The 15,193-nt window shown below is 40.4% G+C and overlaps 1 long non-coding RNA gene across 4 annotated transcripts in view; it reads left to right on the forward strand.

Moving 5' to 3' along the window:
- The first annotated feature begins 1,141 nt into the window (after window positions 1-1,141).
- The window catches only part of LOC147442307 (uncharacterized), an 89,497-nt gene continuing 75,445 nt past the window's right edge, over window positions 1,142-15,193 (forward strand). The window contains exons 1-3 of one of the 4 annotated variants that reach the window (XR_015190287.1): window positions 1,142-1,401; window positions 2,112-2,253; window positions 6,356-6,672. This is a non-coding gene — a long non-coding RNA (uncharacterized LOC147442307). The other 3 variants (XR_015190286.1, XR_015190288.1, XR_015190289.1) reach the window with 3 other exon arrangements.

Below are 15,193 nucleotides of genomic sequence, written 5' to 3' on the forward strand. Positions count from 1 at the left end.
GCACCCCTTTTTTTTCACTTCGAGATAGTTAGAGTACATGCACTCACATGGCCATTAGATTTTTTAGTCCATTTGTATATTTAATTGACCGGATAATATTTAGCCTTGAGGGCATCCAATTGTTGAGAGCCCCATTTGTTTCCTGCCGAGCGTGTGAGTGTATGTGCGCTTGCTACCTCTCTTAGTGTAGAAAAAGGGGGAGGGTCAAGAGCCTTGAATGACCTCATGCTCATCAATATGAGGCAAAATATTTTGTGAAGAATGAGCAAAAAATGGTCCTTTTTTTATTAAAAGGGGCATTACAACTGCTTCAATCATATGATGGCCATGAATAATCTGATGTTCATCGAGAGTGGGAAAAACATTTATAAAAAATGCTAAAATATTCTTTAAAAAAAGGGAGGCTAGGTTCCACCCATCATCCGCGTGCACATGGACAAAGGAAGGGCTCCAACCCTCCTTTTAATATATATATATATATATACAATTTTATCATTTTTGTCTATTTTTATGATTAAAAGAAGGGGTTGTTAAAGCCGCTTCATCATTTGCCTACAGCAGGCGGATGATGGGGAGGCTCCGATTCTCCTTTTTTGTTCAGAATAATCTATCCATTTTCACGATTATTAGAAAGAGGAGTTAAAGCCTCCCCATCATCCGTGTGCATGCGAATGATGGGTGGCTCAAGCCCCCTTTTTTTTAAAAATATCAATAGTCATAAAATTATTAGCTAGGAGAAGCTCGTGTCCGATATGTCGCTTCTTATCAAAAACCTCTAGGATGTGCATCTTGAAGTCATGTGGTGTTATGCAAGACGTTGTTGTTTCCTTGTGATCTTTGCTCCAGTCTCCTTGAAATGCTGAACCATCTGGAAAAAAAAGAGAGGGTTGGAGCCCCCCCATCGTTCGCGTGCGTGCGGACAATGGTGGGACTCCAACCCCCCTTTTTTTAAGATGTGTGAACGAAGCAAGTGGTCGAGCTTGGTATTGCCACGCTCAAGTGTCCTTGAATTGCTGCTCATAACAAAAGCCTTCTTGCTATGAGCATTATGCATGGCTCAAAAGGAACGTTGAAAAGCAACATCTTAAGTGTGTAGGCTTCAGGAACAAAGTACGGCCACCATATTAAAAAAAAGGGGGAGGTTGGAGCCCACCCTTTTTTTTGAGATGGTTGCACTTTGGAGAGCTATGGCGGAAGCGTTGGTCATTGGAGCCCTTGTGGGCACTGCGATCAATGAGTTGTACGCTATTGTGAGAGAAGTTTCAGTTGCGCAGGTGGCGTGGTGCCACACGGACTCCCAAGCTATGCAGTGGGATTTTGATAGGTTATCTCTATGCGCGCATGAGGATGACCAACAAGATGAACAAGAAACTGACTGAGCTTTGTAATTCGACCTCCCAGGTGATTCTCTCAGCCGAATAGCATCCTCTTTGCTAGTGTTTCTGCATTCTGTCTCTTTTTCTCTCTCCTCTTGATTGATGCTGTCTTATACCGGCTTACCTTCGTGCCTCACCATTGAAACCCTTACTGCTCTCGGCTTGGAGCCTCATAACATGCTAGTATGTAAAGAGCGAGAGAGTAAAAGAAGAAGGAATTGTTTTCCTTGCAAAGGTATACTCACGCACTTGGATACTCACATCTGAAGCTCAGAATGAAATTGAAGTAGAGTCCGTCCAAGGTAATGTCAAGTAGCAGTCTGATACTAGCAATATCCTCTTGTTGGCCGCATGGTGGGGCACTCTCCCTCGCGTTCCACTGCCCACGAGAGCAACCAATAATGTCGAGTTGAGATCCTAGGCGGTACAAGTCCCTGAGTAGCAGACCGGTGTGGACTTGAGTAGTAGATTATAATCACATTCTGAAAGCCCAACTTATAATTTTAACCTCAATTCTCGAGGGGCACCTTTACTGGAGGGGAGATTCCACCTCTCTTGTGATCAACAATAGTCCAAACATGTGACTTGATGCAACTTGCAAGCAAATTGAACATTGAATGTTGCACATCACCCCTTGTCAACGTTGTTTTCTACATTTTAAGAAGGGATACTGTCTGTCACATGCTGGGGCAAACCATTGGACAACTTAGGCTCAAAAATTGCTTTTGTTATCAGGCCGAAGCTTGGTACTTCTTATGTTACAGAGAAATTGAAGGAGCATTTGGTGTCAATGCACATTATATCTTCTCAACTGGGGGGCAGGGAGAACTTAACCATTCTCTCCACGGGCTTCAGTCTGCACTTCAAGGCTCTAAAGGTAGTATCTTGGAGCTCTTTACGATGTGCCTTTGCATCTTCTTGGTGAGGGTCTCAAAGGAAGGGAGGCTGATTTTAGTATATGAAGATGACTGTAGCAATGCTTTTACCCTTCTATCTTGTGATGCTTTGTTTGGTCTATTTGTTCCTAGTAAACATTATCCCTTACAAACATTGGTTGCAAGAGATGACAAATGCATTGATTGCAAGGTATGTGGTGTTTATCTATGGTCATACAACGACATATACTTACATGAATCGGAAATACATGATTGAATATTTTTTGCTAGAGTATGTTTGGCATACACATGGATGTACTCGTCTTTCTCGTCTACAAGATTTGAGCCCCCGATGTCAAACTGATGCTAGAGCTTGCCTTTCATTGCCTTTCCATTACAAACTGTTGGTATCACAAAAAGGGTCTATAGGGATGTCATCCTTGAAATAACTTGTCTCAAAGTCTCATCTACTCTATTAGGCATGGGGCTTAGACTTTACTCATGAATCAACCTGAATGCAACATTACACAGAATGCACATGATTAGTTTTCGTCTGAAAATCTAAAGGTTATTTCCGTACTAAGCATGAAGGCCTCTTTGAATGCATTGATTGCAAGTTATGCCAAACACGGCCATGGCAAGGAAGCTTTGGGTTGTTTTAACCAGATGTGAAGTGAGGGTTTCTTGCTAGACAAAGTCTCTTGGACTACTCTTCTAGGAGGATATGCCCAATAATCAACAATAGGTAACGTCTAGAACTGTGATCGCTATTCCTAGTGTGCTCAATTTTCTATTCTACATAACATCCCACTATGCCAGCTAGTTGGTAGAACCTTTCTTGCCCCATGCAATAACTTCACCAGCCAACATTAAGTGCTAAATCCATGAGTAATACTTTTAACACATCTCAATGTCCTCCATTTCCTTACCGGCCTTACCTAGTTGCGTCCCATAGATTTGTCTGCCTCAAACCATGGTGCCACCATCCAATGCTATAATAGACCCCTCCTACCCGACACCTATTGTAAATGCATTTCCTAACATTATGAGCTTTGTTTGTTTTTTATTGAATCTATGGAAGTAAATTACATGGAGAAACCTCCCGATAACTTGAATTATGTTCAAAGCTTAGATGTGCCGTGCTTGGTTGGGTCCCTACAAACATCTCTATCTTAGCTTCTTGGTAGCCTCTCATCTTTGTCATTCACAAGTATGCAAGCAACAACCCACAATGTATGGGATCAACACATTGTTGCACCCTTGCAAAAAGTCTTGGAGTAGCTCACAACAAAACATAGCTGATCTTAGCCCACTCGCTGCAAATCATCGCTTTTATAAAAGACCCTTCAAAAGCCCCTACCTAATTCATCAACCTTTGGAAGGTTTATGTGTGCTTCCTTATATCTCCTACCCCCTTGTTGATTTCAGATCTCTAGGAAATGGTTCAATACCTTTCACCATTATGTGATCTCATCCCTGGACAATGGGCCTACACCCTATACCTTTGTGTATTCATTGCATTTGTTTCTTGATGTTTCTTTTTCACTCTAATTCAAACTATCAACCTACTTTATTTGTGCATTCCGAGGATAGTCCCTTGTTGTTTCCATGATAGCCCAAATTTGTTGCCTTTGCATAACCCTATTCTTATAACCCAAGTTGGCACTAGTGCTTAACCTTTTCACACTCTACTCTATTGGAATGCCTATTTAAACTTGTGAACTACCCTATTCCTTTCAGAACTAACTTTCATCTAGCATCTGCATACTTATCCCAACATAATGTTATCTTTGGGAATGTTCTTCTATAAGCCTACTTGCACACTTAGCTTAGTGATAGACTTGGGATCAATCCCAAAAAGGCAACCAGATCTCTCACCACATATTAGGCCATCTACATGGAAAACTCTAAACTTTCCCACCACAATACGTGTATGTCACATTGATCGTTGAACCTTCCTCCTTTAAGCAAAGAAAGAGACTTGCTTTTTAATTTTGATACAACTATGAACCTCAACAGGCACAAGAGTGCCCTCCCAGCTATAGACATATCAACACTCTTTTGCTACTCTGTTATTCTCACTAAAAAGTAGTCAAATATCTTCACTAGTTTGTTTTCAATAGAGAATTCTCTCTTTGCGTCTCCCTTTGTGGATTCGTTCCTTTATTATGGCGTATACCTTGATATCCAATACCTTACCTTGCTTAAATCTTAGCATTGGTTTTCTTCATGCCACATGAAGCATAGACTAGGGTTATAGGGTTAATTACAAAGTATTCCTATAACCTAGCCATGCTTGGCTTCATGTCTAAGGCAAGTACAAATTGAGTTCTCTTTCCTTCTCTCTCATTGATCCCTTCTGTCTCTTACCTCTTTGCTGACCTGTATCTTGAAACTTTACATCAAGAAGTCACACATTATTCAGAGATACAATTGAAAGTTATGGTAGCTATCACAACCCAAATCCTTGCTTCAAGCCAAACGTTTTCTCTCATCTCTAGCCTTAAAATTTGATCAACTTTAGTGAGACTTGCTAACCAGACCTACATCACCTAGCCCAACCTTGAGCCTTGTATCAAACATTTTTTTTAATATATCAACCTCAACACTTCAACCAAATTCTCTCTCACAGAAAAATCAAACCTAACCATACTACCTAAAAGAGTTTTTCCTTTTGTTGAGCAACTCACTTAGCTTCACAATTGGAAAACAATTCGTTTTCACCAAAAAAGCCAAAGTGTGTTCAAAACTATCAATTTAGTGTCACATAAGGACATTATGAAAAAACTCCTTGAGTCAAACCTACTTGATAGAATTTACTACTTTAATTTAGTCTCACACATGTACATTATGGAAAAACTCCTTGAGTCAAGCCTAGTTGATAAAATTCCCTATCTGGCGTTTGTTTTCACATACAAAGCTAATAGACTCCAACCAAGCTACCCTTGTGCTTTTCTTGAGAATAAAATGATGGCAAAAAGCTCAAAAAACGTGAAACAATTACAAAAGCACAAAATTAGAAGCTCGCAAATAAAATGCACTCATATTTCCTTTGGATCCAAAATTTCAACTCCCTGAACAATCCTCTAATTAAGAAGTGGTCTGTGGTTTCAAAGCTGTGTGCATGAAACTCTTAGGGTCGGATGAGGGGAAAGATGCATTTATCAAGACGTTGACTATGCCAATAAAGTTGGTAATACCGTTTTGTGACCCTTGGCACATTGACACCATCAAAAAATTTAGAGCAGCTATGTGGTGGAAAGAATAAAAGATAAAATTGAAACACAAAGCTGTTAGAGTATTATTGATTGCTACTTCAACTGGTAGCGGTGAGAGAAATCGGTCTACATTTGACTTCTTACACACTAAGAAGAGACATAGATTGAAACCAAAACCAACAGAGACTTTAGTATATAAGTTTTGTAATACAAGATTGTTGCATGCTCCAACCAACATTGCGATGAGAGCCTCTGAACATTTTTTTGGTATAAAGCTAATGCATGAGACAATTGCATCTCAAGTGATGGTGAGTCAGAGTGGGATGTGGTTTTAGAATGTTCAGACATGGAAGAAGTTGATGACATGGTTCCGGTGTTTGATTTTGACAACATTGTTTAAAATTACCTTTGGTACGATGTACTTGTAATCAACTCGAGTTTGTTGACCATATCTTATTATCTTCTTTTTTTCTCATGTCACTTTGTGTCTTATGATTTTCAATCACTTTTATTTTATACCTATTGTATAGAATTTATAAGCAAGATGAAAAAGGGACAAAGTATTAAATATCAAAGTTGATTAGGTAAAATCATTACAAAATGTTGGCTTTAAGGATTACAACAATCGAAGGTGCTTTTACAACTTAGTATGCTAAGCAAGATCTGCCAAAATCTCATTCAGGAAAAATTCATCAAATCCAAGAGATGCATAGTTGGTCGGTGCAACCAAAAATTCATTGAGAGTGGTTGTGGCAGCTACAACTTCTTCTTTCGCAATGGGACAAAAATTCTTGTTTTGCAAGCTTGCTTTGAGCTAGTGAAATCTCTCTCATAATGGCATCAAGCTGTGTCTCAAGCTCTAACACCTTCAACCTCAAGCATGCAGGAGTTTCACCTTGGCTTGGTCAACTCCCCGGCTTGCCATCTCCACAATGATTTCATGCTCCTTTGGTAGAAGAACGACATGATGCTTTGTGATGATTGGGGTCTTTGCTCATTTTACGTTGAAACCTTGTCAGCAATGCAGCCAATCCCAACGCCCGTGTTAGGAGTCTTATCCTCCTAGTTTACTCTCTTGTCCAATTTGTAATGTGCATATCAATTTTGAATGAATTCTATGGAAATATGGTTATTATTATGGATAGCTCATTGTTGATGGATAAGTCATTGGAGAAGAACTCAAGCTAAGCCCACAAGTTGCAAGTCTGAGAGCTTTGCTGGTGGATTTCCCTTTGCATGGCCATTGTTCTGAAACGTGTATTCCAAACAAAGTGGTTTTGACATAAGTCTTTGCATTGTTTGTGACTCAAGGACTCGCCTGAAGGGGATCGGGGAGCACCACAGACGACGAGTGAGAGAGAGAGAGAAGGAGACACACAACACAGATATGGGTGGGGAGACTCAAAAGAGTGAGCAGCCCCCTATACACTTATGCTATGTATAAGGTATACAAGTCTGTGGGCACCCAGACTCTGGGCGGCCGGGCAAGGCACAAACGCCTATACCCCAACAACCTCCCACTTAAAGGCGACCGTGCCTTTAAGCAAGAGAACCTAGTCTAAAGACTACAAAAGGTGAGAGAAAACCGCTCTCAACCGATGCCCACTGGCTGGCTGTGATCGTGTGCATCCAGCTATCCTGCTCCCGTGTAAGTCCATACACCACCAGACGTACCACACACGTACTGAAAGTATGTACGCAATACGTGAATATCTCCCTCGTGCACTATGCCATCATCAGTCAACATACGTCTGAAAACCCCAACTGCAAATGCTCCCACTGCAGCTGCGATATCTGGTCTCAAGATCAGCATCTCATACATGAGACCACCGAATGCCGATGCAATGCTGGCAGCCCCTGCTAGCTCTACGGAGCATGCATCAACATATATATCCCTGGCAATAGGAATCTATGACTGACAAGGCGTGTCAGCCACATGCATCTCCTGACTGTCCGCAAAAGACGCATCAACCTGTCGTGCAACCTCAGAGCAAACTAGCTGCTCTAGGTGTCTGCTGGAAGACATATCCTGCACAACTATATCCCCATGCTCACTGTCGAGCATAGAAAGGAATGATTGCATAATCGCTGACGTCTCAGCCTCCTCTTCAATCATCCACTGCAAACATGACCACTCAATCTGCTGTGACTCACTAGAGTTCTCATGCTCTAACTCCGTATGCATAGACTCTTGCACAACGTCCTCCTGTCGTGACTCACTAGAGCAAGACCATTCTACCTGTCTATCCTGCATAGAAGTATCTCGCACAACTGACTCTCTGCTTTGCTCAGTCACTAGCAAAGCATGCATGTCTGACTTTGTCACCTCTCTGTGTGACTGCTCAAGTCGTGCCCCAACTGTGTGCACAACGAGCTCACTACTCTGCACTCCATGCAAAGTACCCTGCAACCCATGAGCAAAAGAGACTCGCCTGCTCTCGCTCTCTACCTGGCTGTGTGATCACAGAGACAACACCGTCTCTCCCGTGATCCACATGCAATGGGTAACTTGTACCACTCCTGGCACCTCTCGTAATCACTAGCGAACCCAAATGCATCACAAAATCTCACTCTCGTAGCGAAATTTGACATCCACAATCTCTAAGCTGACCAATCAAGATCAAACTCACTGTCAAATCTGGTACATAGCGTACATGTCGTAACAAGTAAGATGCACCACTCGGTAATGACAGTCTCACATCTCTTGCACCTGCTATCGCATGCACCGATCCATCGGTCAAACGTACACTGCCAAGCATCCCTCTAGAATAGCTACAAAACCATGCACGATGCGGCGTGACATGAAACATAGCATCTGCGTCTAGCAACCACTGCGAAGGGAGTGCACTATCCACATGTATAGCATCTCGTGCATAGCTCGAGGTAAAAGTGACATCCCCTTCACTAGTATACTTCGACACTACATCTGCCTCAACTGTCAAAGCAACTGAGTCCATGGCATCACTACATACATCTATGAGACTGCCATGTCTCCTACGATGTCACATACGACGAAAACAACGCCGTCTAACGTGTCCAGAATGACCACAATACCAACATATCACCTGTCGGCATACTCCTGAATGTACATGTCTCACACGAGTCCTTGATGACTCAGATCTATCATACATATCATGTCATCTGCGCCAAAGTGCTCTCGAAGTAGCCTCATACCTAACAAGAGCATATACAGATTCCACAAGGTGCAAAGAGAGCGTAGATAGTGCCATCTCCTTTAGCTCCTGCCACTGATTGTCAGACATGTTTGAAGGTCTACCTGCATCACCACTAAATGGTTGATGCAACCCTCGCTGTGTCAATGCATCAAGCATACACTCTCTCCATGCCGCAAAGTCTGACCCATCAAACATGCGCATCTGTGAGAGGTCACAATCTGATCGATCACCTGTCTCTGCCATGAGCATAGTGTAGCAAACTAGAAAGCAAAACCACCTCACCAACAACACCTGGAAACTGTCTACCAATATGGCCAGAAACACAATGTAAAACCTATGAGACACACTCCAAAATAGAGCTCCTGCAATGTCAATACAAGCCTCACCTGCTCTAGTATCACACTGCAATCTGTGAGCTAATCACCAAGCCCACACTGTGCGGTATCGATGCATACACATGCACAAATCTCCCACCTGCAGAGAACACCGCACGCAAATGCTGAGTGCAACCCGCAATCTCTACCTAGATCGCATAAATGATACGCATAAAACTCCTGGGAAAATTTCGCCAGAGTTTTGTCAGTAAAACGGCCACAAAACCAGTAACCAAACTGACTGCACGCTCAAAACCATGAGCAACCAAAGCGCATCAAACTGCACTTCAAATGCATGCACCAATCTCCACACTTTGCATACATCATTGCAAACACCTGCAAATCTAGTACACAAATATCTACTCTACCTGTGACTGCCAAAAAACATGCTCGAGGCATACATTGCCGAGCTCAAAATGCAATCACATTAGTCTCCCTGAGCATCAAACCACATAAGGCATACATCGTATCCTCCCACCTGTGAGGAAACTTGCAGCAAATATCACTCTCACATCTGAGAGCAAACCATGTGTGAAATCCTCGACACACAATAAACAATTGCTGCTGCAAAAAATTCAGCGTTCAGAATTTTAAAATTTTGATATAATGAGCGCTTCCGGAGCATGCCAAAACCCCAAGGTAGACTCCTGGATCACATGTATCCGAGTCCGAGTGTGCAAAATATGCCAAAAACCTCCGTTTCGACCCAAAAGCGCAACATAAAATGCCAAAAGAGGGCTGAAAAATGCAGCTCCTCAACTGTAGCTCGAATGAAGTTTTTGATGGCTCGAATGGCTTCGAAAGGGGGGTAAATCGCCAGGGCGGTTGGTGGAAACGCTCTGAGAAAGCTGAATTTGCCGATGCCGAAGTCGAAACCCTGTTTGCACTCTTGAAAGTGCGCGCGCGTGCGGACGCGATTTCGGGAATGAAACTGGCTCTCCGCTGTCGTCGTGACTGTGCACACACGCGCTCCCTCCGCACCTACGCTCTGATACCAATTAAAGGGGATCGGGGAGCACCACAGACGAAGAGTGAGAGAGAGAGAGAAGGAGACACACAACACAAATATGGGTGGGGAGACTCAAAAGAGTGAGCAGCCCCCTATACACTTATGCCCTGTATAAGGTATACAAGTCAGTGGGCGCCCAGACTATGGGCGGCCGGGCAAGGCACAGACGCCTATACCCCAACATCGCCCTCTAGATTTGATTCATCCTCTTGAAAGCTAGAAATAACTAATAAGTTTGATTGTCCACATTAAATTTGTTCCACACTGATAATTTGTTGTGCCTTGTTGTAATCAAGGTCTTCAACCATATCTACAAAAAAAAAATAAAAAATTCAACAACCACATAACCAACACAAATCAATATATAGATAATGACGCAAATGTCACTTAAACCAATCTCAATGATATAATGACAGTTTGAGCTTAAAAACATTAAATTGTCATTTGAATCGTCATGTGATACTTAAAATATCAGTTCATTAACAATAGAATGACAATTTTCACCCGAAAAAAGCTGTTTGTATTCATTCGTTGTTTGGTCGGAGACCAGAAGAAGATACAACATTTAGGCAAACTTTGTGGGCTCCATTTATACAACGGGCATGAATCAAAAGTTGAAGGTTGATTTTGGGGATTTCTATCTTTGCCTAGATCAAGAGTTCAATGTTTTTTTTTTTCAAAGGATCTTTGCTCTAGATCACTTGGCTCTAGCATGCAGTTAAGTATGCGTTTTAGAACCCAACATAGAGAATATACATCCGTAGCTTTAGAAAAAGGAGGACAGTTGGTGGAGATACACTCAAGGACAGCCCAAGGGTAGTCTTGAAGGTGATTTTTTTGACATTCCAAAGACAAATATATTAGTTTTGGAAATGTCTCATAGTTGGGAATAAGCTACAAGTTCCCCAATGTGTAGTGCCGCAATAAACACCTTTGCTAGCAAAATGAAACATAATGTTGCAAGGGTGAAGATCTTTGTGCAAAAAAATCATGGTGATGCAAGAACTTAAATGTTTGCAGTAGAGAATTGACAATGTGCAAGATAATGTCTTAGAAGCGCTCTATACTACCAGTTGTCTGCAAAACCTCTTTGATGGAAAGCTTGGTTCTATCCTAGTGACATGCTTGTATCCACTGCTAACATGTCCGCCGTTCCAACATCTAAAGATAAGAATTGTCTGTGGGAAGTGATGCACGATGCCAAGTGGAATTATTTTACCTCGGTATTGGTATTTAAAGCGGTGGCTTCTTCCATGGCTTGTTGTGTAGTATTTGGCCCATGTGAGTGGATCTTGAATACTTTAGCTTCATACACAAGATATAAGAAGGTAGGATGTAGTACACAAAATTGCTTGACATAGTACACGAACTTGCTTGACATATGCCCATCTGTCTTCGTTGAGTTGGGGAGCTTCTAAGTGGAAAACATGTCGATCTTGTAGAAGGGACAATACTAGTAAATGCCTTGTGCTACTACTTCTACATTGTTCGGCTGAGCAAGAGTTTCCATTTCTATCTCAGTGGCATGCTTGATAGGATTAGTCACTCTTGGTATTTTGCGAGGGCCTTCTAGCTTGTGTTTTTCTTCAATTTCTGTACTTCCATTTTTGTATTCCATAGATGAAGCAATTGCATTCTTGTGCGTACTGAAGGGAGAGAGCGTACTTCAAGGTTTTACAGAGAATCAAAAGAAACCAAGACTTGTCCCAAGACTTGCTTGAGAATCCCTCGCAATTGACCTCCACTAAAAATTGCAATATCAAATGATATTGTGGGAAATGATTGATGTAAGCACTCAAAGCAATGTTTTGTCAATGCATTGACAAAATCATTGAAGCTAGAAGGTTTGCAGTTTTAAAACATTGACGCAACTGCTTCTCTTACACACCATGTAGGTAGCAAACAATAGCTTTAGTGAAGGTTTTTTAATATGCTCATGATAGCTTCATCTCTAACATGGCTATTAAAAAAACAATGATATATTAACACCAAGAGAACAATCAAATTTCAAACATGTTGAAATATGAAAATGTTCAATATCAAGGCTTAGAAAGACTTAAAGTGAACAATTTGCTACAACAAATAAAGTATATACAATTTTTAATGATTAGGATTTTGGAATAAGATTTTGAATAAGATTCTGTTATGAGTAATTGAATAAATGTACATTCAATTTAGAAAACTTATGTCTAAAAGTTAACGTCATGAAAAATTAGTTCAATTGTGTGTGTTAAAAAATCTAACACAAGTGTGGACACTACTAAACACAAGTCACTGGAATTTTATGTAGCCCAAAAGTAGTCTATTAGACTACAAAAGGTGTACTATACGCACTTATAGCCCAACTATGTGATCTACTAGCTCTAGCACAAAAGTGATCACTATTATTAAATTGATTGAAACATTAAAGAATCAATCTTGTGATTGTTGAAGTGTGAGAAAACCTCTAACAGAACGCATTAGTCAAATCATTACTCATCACATCTTGAAAAAGGCTATCTTTCATAGTTACAAAAGCACACGCAGACAGTATATCTTTAGTCACCTATTGCAAGTACCAAACATTGATGAAAAGAGAATAAAAGATTCAATTTAGCACTCACTATGTGGTACTTTTGCTTAGGTGAGTTGAATATGTAAAAAGAAAGCATAAACAATAGTGAAACAAAATATAAAAAATTGATACATTTGTAGATGAAGAGAAAGTTAAACTTTACTCTTCACTCTTCAAATGTGCCGATGTGTATACTTTATTATACTATAGTCTAGCTCTATCTCTAGCGTGTAACCATCTAATCAGCGAGGAAGAAACCTCTACACAACATGAGTGGGATTCTAACTTTATTATACTATAGTCTAGCTCTATCTCTAGCGTGTAACCATCTAATCAGCGAGGAAGAAACCTCTACACAACATGAGTGGGATTCTACACTCCCTATGGCTCTCTGTCGAGTGTGACCCATTGGTCTACACAACCACGAGACAAAGCTCTAATTTCCTATCTATTCCAAGAGTATGACTATGTCAACACAACCTTGGAATAGTCCCATGCACCTGCAAACTAAATCTCCTGCGCGAGGTGAACCTCTAGCACAACACAAAATAGCCAAAAAATAAATGCATGCTTGCTCTGCCACCTCTATCTCTATCAAGCTGAAAGCTACAATGCGCCCCTTTGATCAGACAGTCATATAAATTATACGGTTATTCGATCAAAGAGTCTTTTTAATTATACATTTTACAACGTATTATTCAAAAAAACATTGTATAATCCAAATAATACATATAATATTTATTATACGGCGGTAGAAATGCAACCCAGGATGTGAGTTAAGTCTGAATTTATAATTTTTTCTCATTATATGATTTTCATTTGGGATTGTTGTGCAAGGCGTTGGGAAAAATACATAGCAATTCTAGATAGTCAAAAAACATAATGAAAGTTTATTTAAATAAACCACTTTGAAAGGGAACTTAGCATGATTAAATTTGGAATTTATAAGAAAAACTATAGATGACTTAAAATTTGAAAATTACTTTTGTTATTTCATTTGAATCAAAAGGGGTGATGTCCTTCTGATGCTTACAAAATCCACAAAATAGTAATCTTATTTTCTAGATAGTGGTTTAAGCTAAAATATTTTTAAGTAGGACAAGAATAACGATTGATAGGTTGGTTGACACTTGTTATACATATTCAAGGCTAAAAAATGTGTTGTTTTGTTTATATGGATACATATGGTAATTCTATCTTTATGCCCGACGTTTTCTTTTCCACACATAGATTAGTTCGACGTTTTTCTACACACACACACACACACGATGATTTTCAGCTTTTAAGGATTCTCGACATTGGTTTTCTCGGTCTTGGCGTCTTTGACATAGGCTTCATAATCTTCAACATAGGCTTTGGCATCTTTGGCATTGGCTTTGGCGGTTTTGGCAACTACTTCCTTGCCTTCAACGTTCCCGACATCGGCATCGGCATTGGCATCACTCTTAGCATCGACATCAACAAACAGGTTTTCTTGCAACATACGATAGTGTATTTATGTATGCCTTTTGTGGTTCAGAGATCAATTTTATCTGAAATTTTTCCATAGCCATGTTGGCTTACATTAACAGATGGAGACATGCTCACAAAGTTTGTCTACTATAGGATTTGCCTCTTTCTTTGTAGTTTTCAGAGATTTGCTTTCGCCATACCATTTATGGCTCATGTTATGGCATTTCTTGTAGCATGCAATGTTGTAGAGTGTGTTTGAGATTCCAATCATGACATACTCCTAGAGTGTTGACCATGATGGCTGGTGTTTTGGTTTTGTGAGCCTTTGTTTTTCCCTTATGTTGTTTGAATTCTATCGGAATTCACATCTACTGTCGGTTTCTTTATGCCATTGATAGGTTTTCCTATGATTGATAGATTGTTGCTCTAGTGGGAGTTTTATGCGTCATTAATTAGCACTTGTCATGCTATTGAGCTCTATTGAGAGTAGCTTTTTACTACCTATTGAAAGAGGTCAATATGGATTTCTTATATTTGTTTGGCGCATATTTATCTCATGTTTATGTGTGATTCTACTACACTAGCAAAGTTTTCCTCACATGTACATTGAGTTCCGGATACTCCCTCTTGGCAAGATATTGTGGAGCTATTTTTTGGGTTGTTCTTGTAGTTACATGACCTTTTTTGAGGCTCAATGCGGAAGAGCCTTTTTTTGAGGCTGTGGCTAGTCTTTAAGCCTTCATAGCCTTTTGCGAGGGTCGTTGCGTGAGGTTTTTTGTAGTTGAGCATTGGGGCCGGTTTACCCAATGAGGTGGATTAGGTTACTGGCGATCCCTTTTGTGGCCTTGCCACAGGTTATGTATAGACGGGTATAGGTGCTCTGATACCGAGTTGGCAGTCATCTCGATAATTATTTGAGTAGTTCATGCCAGTCCATGACCACTGACACCTTGATTGGTTTATGCATTATATTTGGTTGAGTTTTGTGTGAGATTATAATTTCCAAACAGAGGAAATTCTACTAGATGTTTCCTGTGAGTCACCCATATGTGTTCTTGGCATACTTGACCGATTACACATAGTGATTTTGCTGCATATTATCTTGAGTTTTTGCTCGTATTATAGGGGAAACTCTATCGAGCTTATCCCAAAAAAAATT

This window comes from Adiantum capillus-veneris, chromosome 14 (assembly GCF_014529385.1).
Source record: "Adiantum capillus-veneris isolate H3 chromosome 14, ASM1452938v2, whole genome shotgun sequence".
NCBI classification, from domain to species: Eukaryota; Viridiplantae; Streptophyta; class Polypodiopsida; order Polypodiales; family Pteridaceae; genus Adiantum; species Adiantum capillus-veneris.